Raw genomic sequence first — 11,465 nt, forward strand, 5'->3', positions numbered from 1 at the left:
ATTGCGTACAATGAATGTCTTGTGAACTTTAAAGTGAAACCATATAGTGGATAATGTAAAGTGAAACCACATAGAGGATAAGGCACTTCAATAAAAACACTAAATAGGGAAGAGATTTTATTTTTAACCTGTCAATCTAGTACAAAGTAACACTAAGATACAGTTAAAGAACAAAGCAAGCACCTTCACAGCATGTTGCTCTAGATTCCTGTCTTGGGGCTTTAAAGGCTCCTCCCGTCAAAGCGGGCTCCTCCTGTCAAAGCGGGCTCCTCCTGCACCGTCGAAGCGGGCTCCTCCAGCAGGCTCCTCCCGTCGAAGCGGGCTCCTCCTGCAGGCTCCTCCCGTCGAAGCGGGCTCCTCCTGCAGGCTCCTCCCGTCGAAGCGGGCTCCTCCTGCAGGCTCCTCCCGTCGAAGCGGGCTCCTCCTGCAGGCTCCTCCCGTCGAAGCGGGCTCCTCCTGCAGGCTCCTCCCGTCGAAGCGGGCTCCTCCTGCAGGCTCCTCCCGTCGAAGCGGGCTCCTCCTGCAGGCTCCTCCCGTCGAAGCGGGCTCCTCCTGCAGGCTCCTCCCGTCGAAGCAGGCTCCTCCTGCAGGCTCCTCCCGTCGAAGCGGGCTCCTCCTGCAGGCTCCTCCCGTCGAAGCGGGCTCCTCCTGTAGGCTCCTCCAGTCGAAGCGGGTTCCTCCAGTCGAAGCGGGTTCCTCCAGTCGAAGCGGGCTCCTCCCGTCGAAGCGGGCTCCTGCGGGCTCCTGCAGGCTCCTCCCGTCAAAGCAGGCTCCTCCTGCAGGCTCTTCCCGCAGGCTCTTCCCGTTGAAGCGGAACTCCTCCTCCTGCAGGTTTTCTCGCTTGCTTGTAACTTTACCCCTGCACACTTCCCTCAATTATGCTTTACTGCTAATTTCACGCCAATTGACAAATGCACAAGCTCCAACTGATTCAACGATTAATTGGAATCCTATTCTTTCTGCTGCTGACAGTCAATGTAAAGACTGATTTATGAAGTTTTCAGTGCATGGGAGGCCATTTATTAGTCCTGTGGAAAATTGAATAAATTTAGGACTGCTGAATGAAATAAATTTAGAAATTTAAATAAAGACCTATCAAATACGATCTATTTGTAAAAGCTATTCACCGTACAGACTAGAGGCATTTTGGTTGCCGCTACCCAACTATCACATGTGAGAAACTCAAGTATGTGCAGAATTTAACCCCATCAAAAAGTTAGGCTAGCTTTAATAAATCCAGAAAGCATAATATTTACCACGCTAACTGATCAAAGCTCACTTCGAAGATAGGTTTAAGATTAAAAGGAAAACTAGGCCTTCTGGAAATTTAGTTAAAGTAAGATTTGTTATTCCCGATAATCTTAAATGAAACGTAATAAATGCAATTGGTTTTATTCAATGAATTTAAAATGTTATAACTTTTTAATCTGATTGTGAGCGAGAAGTCAAGAATTTTAGATTCTTCAAAGGCATCAAGCCATTCCAAGTTACTTTAAGCAAAGCTATTAAAAGTTCTTTCAAAGTCTATTAAAGTTCTTTCCAAGTTACTTAAGCATATTCTTATTGCATTGATATTAAAAGATTAGTAAGATTAGAATGAAATTAATATCACAAAATTTGAACTTAAAAAATTCCTAAATGATTTAATTAAGAAAATGATAAAACAGAATTAAAATTTATCTACTTTTTCCAAAAAAATCATAATACTAGGTAAAAATAAGGTAAGGTGTAACTAGAGACTATTTTAAACTATGGATTAAAAACTAAATGCGTTTATCAACCGTCAACCAAAGATTAAACAATTTGTCACCTTAGATGTTTAATATAGTAAAGTACAAAAAATCTTTGCCCATCTCGTACGACCTGTTAATTTCTGCAAAAATACTCTTATGGAAGACCTATATATAAATTTCCAAATCTAGAATACTTTTTTATCCCATGCTTCTCTATAGTTTTATACCCGTTTCATTCTTTTGGTATTAATATTCCCATATGGGCCTTAGGCCTTGCAGCAGCCTGCTTTTCCAACCAGTGTTGAAGTTTAGCTGGTAATATAAATACAATTAGTTTACTCAGCATTTGAGTAAATGAAGGAGCTAAAAAAGCAAGTTTGTTGTATGTTCATGAAAAATATATGAAATTTCAAATTACTGTTTGTTTATATATTTTCAGTATAAAGTTGCCTTAAAATATAAAATTTTACAGTGCATAAACTGTAGAAGTTTGATTTTAGTTAAATGTAGGCTATTAATTGCGTTATTAACTATGCAATTTGAGATAACTGTGCACTGTACAATTACTTGAATTTTAAGTTAATGATTCACCCAAATGAAATTTTGATTTAAACTATTGATAAATGCAAACTTCCATCTTAGTGGAAAGTTACAAAATGCCTATTAGTAATAGGGTACCATTGAAACTTTTTAAGATATATTGAAAATTTATTAGTAAATAGCAAGTTACATCTTTATTACATTAACACGGAATTTTTCTATTAGGTGTGAATTAAATCTTGGAACTTCTACAATGACGTTAATACTGCTAACAGATTCATTTTGCCTATTAGTCTGGCTGTATCCATTTGGCCAATGTATCAAAGCTTTTGCCACATTTCTTGCACAAGTAGGGTCGAACCGATTGATACCTAGATGGATTCACGGTCTGACAGCATATCTGAAATGGGAAATTTACTTTAATATACTAGTTTTAAGGATTTATTTTCTATTTGAGAGTTTTGAATATCCAATTTACGTAATAGTCAACCAATTAGTTTGGAATTTATCTAGTACAGAAATTTCTATCCTTATGAAAATGCCACAAATATGGCAGTCACCTTAGTGTAACGGACGTAATAACATATCTTAACTAAGAAACGACCTATAAAATTACTTTACTCATTTGGTTTCCCTCAATTAAGGATGCCGAATATATCAAAGGATAAAGTAAATCTATGCAAGTTTTGATGGACACAGCCTTTTAAGAATATCGACTTAGTTATGAGAAACATTACGTTAATATGATTAACTATAAAAAAAATACCACGGATATGGAAATTTAGCTCTATTTAGATGTGTTATGCAAATCTTTATTTAAGTCATGGAAAACCACATTTATGGATCATATAAGTCAGTAAAAGTTCCAAGATCAAAAGAATTTTTTTCACTAATATTACTTTACTTTGTATATAAAACATTATGGAAATGGTAATTTAGCTCTGTTGAGGAGTTCTGTTGAGGAGTTCTGTTGAGGAGTTAATGTAAATACTAATGCGCTGTTGAAAACCAAGCAAATCCACCTTTAGCGATCAAATTTAAAGTAACATTGGCACTAATTTCACATGATTTTAGATTTAAATATCAAACTCCTTGTGGAACGTTGAGGATAATTTAGCGTTGGAATAAACAATGTTACCATGTATAAATTCATTTTTATATAAAACAATTTTACTTTTTAGTAGATGGCCTACAAAAAAAAAAAAGTATAGGGACTTTTGCTTAAAATTTAATTGTTAAAATGACTAACTACAGGGCATTAATAATTAAGATTCTACATTCAAGAGATTCCAAAGCCTTTAAATTGCTTGTTTCATTTGGCTTACAGTCTGTTTGCATAGGCAGCTAACCAAAATAAGGCCAAAGGATTTAATTGTAGTTTATAGCAATGTAGTATTCTTATGGAAATCTTTTCAGGCCTTAAATACTTTTTCCAGCTCTACTAAAAATGGTAAATGGCACATAGAATCCTTTTGTAAAGTTAAGAGGAAACTAAGTTAAGAAAAAGCAAGTTAACAGTTCAATGCACAGTTTCAAACAACCAGTTAATAATTGAACAATCCTTAGATTGCTATTGTAAAGAAAAAGCTCAAATAAAAACTATTTTCTAGATAATGAAGTTTCAAGGTAAACTTTATCTAAGAATACTTAAGCATATGCATTAAAAAGCAATATACTAATGCTAGTTCCTATATTCTAATGCTTTCAGAACTTACCCGGTCCTGACTACAAAACTAAGTATTGTAAATTCTAACTAATATTTCATGTGCCTCACTATAGATAGAACAGTACACTGAATACCACGAGAGGCATGCTACTAGGAGCATCAAGCTTTGTTTGGTTTAAAACAAGGAGTAGGTTTAAGATGTCACCGTTGTTACTCAAGAAATTACATTAAGAATTATTTCATGAATTTTATCCTAAAATCAAAAAGTACCGAATACTTAAATAATGGAGAGTAAATTTCTTTGTTTAAACTTGACAATGACTAATTGGCTTTAAATTCACTAACCTTTACGCTAAAGGAATGAATGGCGTATTGGTATGCTTGAGAAAACTACCGAAGAAATAAGTAAAAAAAACAAGCATTATCGACCCTGGTACTGAAAAGATTTAAATACTATGCCAAAATCCCATTAAAATAAATTTCAGAATCCCAACCTAAACTAACTTATGAAAATTTTCATTAGAGAGATTCATACCAACCATCTATTAAGTATTAAACTAAAAAATTATTTCCTAGCCACAAAACTTCAAATAAAGCTATAACTGTCAGCTACCAAACCTCATGGCAAACATGATACGCAAAGATAAAATAATCAAAGTCGGTATTTAAGTAACATCAAAAATGCTTCATGTCCATGGTTAACTAAAAAGCTAAGATTTCGTCATATTCAATATACATACATACATATACCAAAGGCACTTCCCCCAATTTTGGGGGGTAGCCGACAACAACAAGAAACAAAACAAAAAGGGGACCTCTACTCTCTACGTTCCTCCAGCCTAACCAGGGACTCAGCCGAGTTCAGCTGGTACTGCTAGGGTGCCACAGCCCAACCTCCCACATTTCCACCACAGATGAAGCTTCATACTGCTGAGTCCCCTACTGCTGCTACCTCCGCGGTCATCTAAGGCACCGGAGGAAGCAGCAGGGCCTACCGGAACTGCGTCACAATCGCTCGCCATTCATTCCTATTTCTAGCACGCTCTCTTGCCTCTCTCACATCTATCCTCCTATCACCCAGAGCTTTCTTCACACCATCCATCCACCCAAACCTTGGCCTTCCTCTTGTACTTCTCCCATCAACTCTTGCATTCATCACCTTCTTTAGCAGACAGCCTTTTTCCATTCTCTCAACATGGCCAAACCACCTCAACACATTCATATCCACTCTAGCCGCTAACTCATTTCTTACACCCGTTCTCACCCTCACCACTTCGTTCCTAACCCTATCTACTCGAGATACACCAGCCATACTCCTCAGACACTTCATCTCAAACACATTCAATTTCTGTCTCTCCATCACTTTCATTCCCCACAACTCCGATCCATACATCACAGTTGGTACAATAACTTTCTCATATAGAACTCTTTACATTCATGCCCAATCCTCTATTTTTTTACTACTCCCTTAACTGCCCCCAACACTTTGCAACCTTCATTCACTCTCTGACGTACATCTGCTTCCACTCCACCATTTGCTGCAACAACAGACCCCAAGTACTTAAACTGATCCACCTCCTCAAGTAACTCTCCATTCAACATGACATTCAACCTTGCACCACCTTCCCTTCTCGTACATCTCATAACCTTACTCTTACCCACATTAACTCTCAACTTCCTTCTCTCACACACCCTTCCAAATTCTGTCACTAGTCGGTCAAGCTTCTCTTCTGTGTCTGCTACCAGTACAGTATCATCCGCAAACAACAACTGATTTACCTCCCATTCATGATCATTCTCGCCTACCAGTTTTAATCCTCGTCCAAGCACTCTAGCATTCACCTCTCTCACCACTCCATCAACATACAAGTTAAACAACCACGGCGACATCACACATCCCTGTCTCAGCCCCACTCTCACCGGAAACCAATCGCTCACCTCATTTCCTATTCTAACACATGCTTTACTACCTGTGTAGAAACTTTTCACTGCTTGCAACAACCTTCCACCAACTCCATATAACCTCATCACATTCCACATTGCTTCCCTATCAACTCTATCATATGCTTTCTCCAGATCCATAAACGCAACATATACCTCCTTACCTTTTGCTAAATATTTCTGGCATATCTGCCTAACTGTAAAAATCTGATTCATACAACCCCTACATCTTCTAAAACCACCCTGTACTTCCAAGATTGCATTCTCTGTTTTATCCTTAATCCTATTAATCAGTATTCTACCATACACGTTTCCAACTACACTCAACAAACTAATACCTCTTGAATTACAACACTCATGCACATCTCCCTTACCCTTATATAGTGGTACAATACATGCACAGACCCAATCTACTGGTACCATTGACAACACAAAACACACATTAAACAATCTCACCAACCATTCAAGTACAGTCACACCCCCTTCCTTCAACATCTCAGCTTTCACACCATCCATACCCAATGCTTTTCCTACTCTCGTTTCATCTAGTGCTCTCCTCACTTCCTCTATTGTAATCTCTCTCTCATTCTCATCTCCCATCACTGGCACCTCAACACCTGGAACCACAATTATATCTGCCTCCCTATCATCCTCAACATTCAGCAAACTTTCAAAATATTCCGCCCACCTTATCCTTGCCTCCTCTCCTTTTAACAACCTTCCATTTCCATCTTTCACTGTCTCTTCAATTCTTGTGCCGGCCTTCCTTACTCTCTTAACTTCTTTCCAAAACTACTTCTTATTCTCTTCATATGACTGACCCAGTCCCTGACCCCACCTCAGGTCAGCTGCCCACTTTGCCTCACGTACCTTGCGCTTTACTTCAATATAAAAGCAAATATTTAAAAAAACTAAAAAACAAATCAGCTTGTATGATAAAACTTTAGTATACAACACTCACATGGCATTGAAGCAACTTTTTTCATAATCTAAACTAAACACTTGCCTGGTTACACGGTCCTAATTTATAAAACTAAACCCCATAACATACAAAACACTTCCTACTCCCCCACCAATACTACCCTGGTTACTACGGTCCTAATATATAAAACTTAACCCCAGAACATACAAAACACTTGCCCCCTACGAAAATAAAGTTTACAGAAGCCCCCATTAACATATTGAAAATGCTTCTCTGTCCTTAAACTAAATTAACTCAGAATGAGTAATATAAATTATACTAAAAAAAACTCCCTAGCAGTAACAATTCGTAGATAAGACCAACGTAAACTGGCTTACCACAATGAATTATACAAGTAGTCAACGCTTACAAGATCCTACAAAAATTGCCTGCTTGTAGCTGATGATTTCCGAAGAGAACTTACACTTTTGTCACCCCAAAGTCAACTGAGTTTCCTTACCGTTTAGCTTGAAATGTTAACTAATACAATGATGAGGGAAATGGGAAGTTACCTATTAGTAATTTCTAGTCCTTTTTTGGAGGACAGGCAGCGCCATCTATTTGTGTATTGATACACTAAAAATTGATTTATTGGTATTCATTTCTAAACTGAAATATCTAATATCGTGAAAATTTATTATAATGAGACTTGTTATAGTATGGACGAATTGGATTTTACTGAAAAGGTATCAATTTTAATTCTGATCATGTTTTCGAATTAAAGTGGATATGTTCAAAATGCTGATAATGATTAAAAAAAATGCAATTTCTTATCTTCTGAATCCTCTATTCTTTTGGTTATCTGGAGTTACATGAAGAATTTATATACAATTTAGAACAGAGATAAACAAAACAATTTATTAGAGGACAGATGATAGACTTTTAACCAGGTAAAAAATATATGCCTTATATTCTCTAAAATCTTTATTTCTTTTGTTATCTCAAATTACATTGAACAGTTGAATAAAATTTAGAACAGGAGTAAATAAAGAGATTAATTAGTGAGTAAACTATTAAAATTAGTAAACAAACTTAACATATATTACGATATAAGGTAACCATAAAAAAAAAAAATTAAGAAAATTATAAATTCATAAGTAATTCATGTAAAATATAATAAATCATAAAACAGAAACTGAAAACCAAACATGATCATTATATATTAGAAATTTCACATAAAATAAATTCTTATCGAATGTTTTTCTTTATAGAAATCTGCCTAAATTAAATTTATATATAAAAGGTCTATTTTAACGTCACAATATTTCCTTCAAATATTTCAAAATCTTCCACATCACAAATTCAGTATAAAAATCGGCCGATACGTGAACGGTAATATTTCACCATTAAAAGTATCAAGGGAGATATTGAAATTATAATCCTTCTCACAATATATTTAAAACAAAATAGATTTTTTTTAGTGAGTTTTTTTTAGTTATATATTATAAAAAACAGAACTGATTCATAATTATAAGTACTTATATTTTTTAGATTTTTTCATCTTTCAAGCTACCCTCTTATCACAAAATTCTATAAATTCATGCTCAAGAGAGAGAGAGAGAGAGAGAGAGAGAGAGAGGAGAGAGAGAGAGAGAGAGAGAGAGAGAGAGAGAGAGAGAGAGAGAGAGAGTTGATGAGGATTGAAAGTTTTACTGAAAAGTTACTAAACGTTTGACAAATCATTTTTCAACTTGTAATTTGTAATCTCAAATTCATGAAACGGTTTCACATTAACTGAAACATATACATAGCAGAGAGAGAGAGAGAGAGAGAGAGAGAGAGAGAGAGAGAGAGAGAGAGAGAGAGAGAGAGAGAGAGAGAGAGAGAGATGTTATCTAAATTGATTACTGATGAAATGGATATGGCATAATATTCCTATCAGTAAAATTTACCAAACTTCTGACTCACTCCTCATTCACATCTTTAATCAATGAATAACATTTTCTTAATAATACCCCCAAATGGATATGTAATCACAGAGCTAATACCAGAAAATTGTGATACCTGAATATATAAACACTTTGTTTATATAAATACCTTATATCTTGCTACAGTAAATAGCAATAGCTTTTAACATAACGCAGAATATAGATTACAGAACTCCAGACCAGAAAAAGTAGCTTCATGATTGTACCAAAATAAACACACTAGATGTAATAATGTAGTAATATTATATGCCTCCTACATTCTTATACCATTAAATATATGCACATAAGCACTCACCTATACACTCAATTATAACACGTACAGACAAACAAACACAAACACAAAACATTCAGCAACTTCCATAAAATGAGTTGGTTTCAGCTATATAAAATCACTGAGGTTACTGTCTAATTAATATTCAAACTGCTGAATTGTGGATAAATACATAAGCAATTAAAAATAGCCTTTTGTTATGCTTACTCAAAAAGTCTTCTCTCCTGCACAGAGTCCAGAGTTCCCTGAGGAACATCCCTCCAAAAAACCATCTCTTCAGCCCTTTGCAAATCTTCCATTCCTTCTGCCTCCTTAAACATTCGAGTTAAACGCTTCTCTCTCTCTATTTAAAGCTCTCTAGAGCTTCCTCATGAGTGGACCACTTAAATACCATCTCATCCAATCTTCCATTTACTTTCTTGCCTCTCATACCTATACAGTTTACTCTTCTTTCTGTTCATGCCATATATACTAAGCAAAGAATCTCAAACTTTTATTTCTTCCTTTTTATTCAAAGTCCTCCTTCAACTCTTCGAAAGGAGAGCTGGAATAACAGTCTTTTCACTCATTATAACTTAGCTCTTTACATATATTTCCAGTCTAAATTCAATGCCTTGCAGTCAAACAGGTACTGGCGTTAATGCAAATTTTCAGCATTCAAAAATAAAATTAGATGTATTATAACTGATTTCATAAACTTGAAAAAAAAAAAACTCCAACTAAAAAACTTATGTTACAATCATAAAAAAGGAGAAAATACGAATATCGTAGGTGCATGATAAAAAAGTACTGTTACTGTACCTTAAAAGGATCTGGGTTAAAAGGATAGTTGCTGATTTCTGTTAGAGGGTCTTGAGGTGTCTCATTTCATATCATAATGGTTATTTTAGGTTAATAGTGTTTTATCATGATGAAATATTATCCTTTCAACCCTATAATGTGCTGACACCATGTATCATGTAAGGCCACATATCTATCTTACCTTTCAGGCAACTGAAAATTTTGATACACTGCACCAGAGTGGATTATTTCGTTTAGATTTAGTCTCCCCCACTTGTTCTAATCGTTTTCTCCACATTCTAACATTACGTTTTCTTACTATAAAAGGAGAAACTAAGGTTCTTTATTTTCCACTGTCTCATACTTCATGACTTCATTATCGTACTTTATTTGTATATTGGGATACTGCTAGCTTAACTAAACTGTAATGATTGAACTTATATTTAAATATCTTAATTATTTTAATGTGAATTCTTGTTTATTATGGTCAAAAATAGAATATTTATCTGCACTGTTATAATTCTTAGATCAGGTTGAACTAATCTAATGCAGAATGCAAAATAAAAACTACTCACTCTATCCTCTTATAGATCCTACACTTATTTATAGGGATGTAATTGAATATCCATACACGATTTAAACTCTCCAGATGCAATATATTACAAAACATTACGGTATGTTTTTACAAAACTTGAATCTTTAGTGATATAAATTGTAAAGAAATTTTTATTCGATGATCAAATTCTGCTGTTGAAAAAAGGAAAATAGATAAATTTTCAGAGTATTTTTCCAGGTATTAAGAACGAGATAAAAAAAAAAGTTTATTCCGTTTAGACACGAATTTACACTTATTTTTATATCAAAATCTAAAAGGGAAAATAAAAAAGTTAATTAATGAAACTTGCCAGCATAAAATGGTTCATTAGGAAAATAAATTTTAATTTGTTTTCTAAATAAAAAAAAATGGATAGTAAAAAAGTGTTCTTAATGTTTGAAGTTATACCTAAAATACAACACTTCAGTTTCAGCTTTCACAGCCTTAATAAAATATATGAATATATTTTTCAAAAAGACTTTTGCATATTTCATCATACAATGACACAGATCCCTTACTGGAATATAAATAAACTCGAGATAGGTTACATGGCTCTTCTGTGAATATAATAAAATCCTTACTTTCACCAAAACTTTAGTTTGTAACATCTGAAATATTTTATTAGTATTTATATATGACTTTTTCTATTTCTAACACCTTTCTGAACTTTACCATAAAACTAGAAATTTGCTATACTCTATATAATAAAAATATGAAGGAAAATAAACAAGAACATTTTAAGAGAGAGAGAGAGAGAGGAGAGAGAGAGAGAGAGAGGAGAGAGAGAGGAGAGAGAGAGAGAGAGAGAGAATTGTATCATAATGGTATTTATATTTCTGACACGTTTCTGAATTTTACCATAAAACTAGAAATTTGTTAAATAAAATATAAAATATAAAGGAAGATAGACGAAAGAATTAAGAGAGAGAGAGAGAGAGAGAGAGAGAGAGAGAGAGAGAGAGAGAGAGAGAGAGAGAGAGAGAGAGAGAGAGAGAGAGAGAGAGTATTGTATCATATTGCTATTTTTAATTATACCGCGTTTCTAAACAT

The sequence above is a fragment of the Palaemon carinicauda genome, chromosome 6 (genome assembly GCF_036898095.1).
Source record: "Palaemon carinicauda isolate YSFRI2023 chromosome 6, ASM3689809v2, whole genome shotgun sequence".
NCBI lineage: Eukaryota > Metazoa > Arthropoda > Malacostraca > Decapoda > Palaemonidae > Palaemon > Palaemon carinicauda.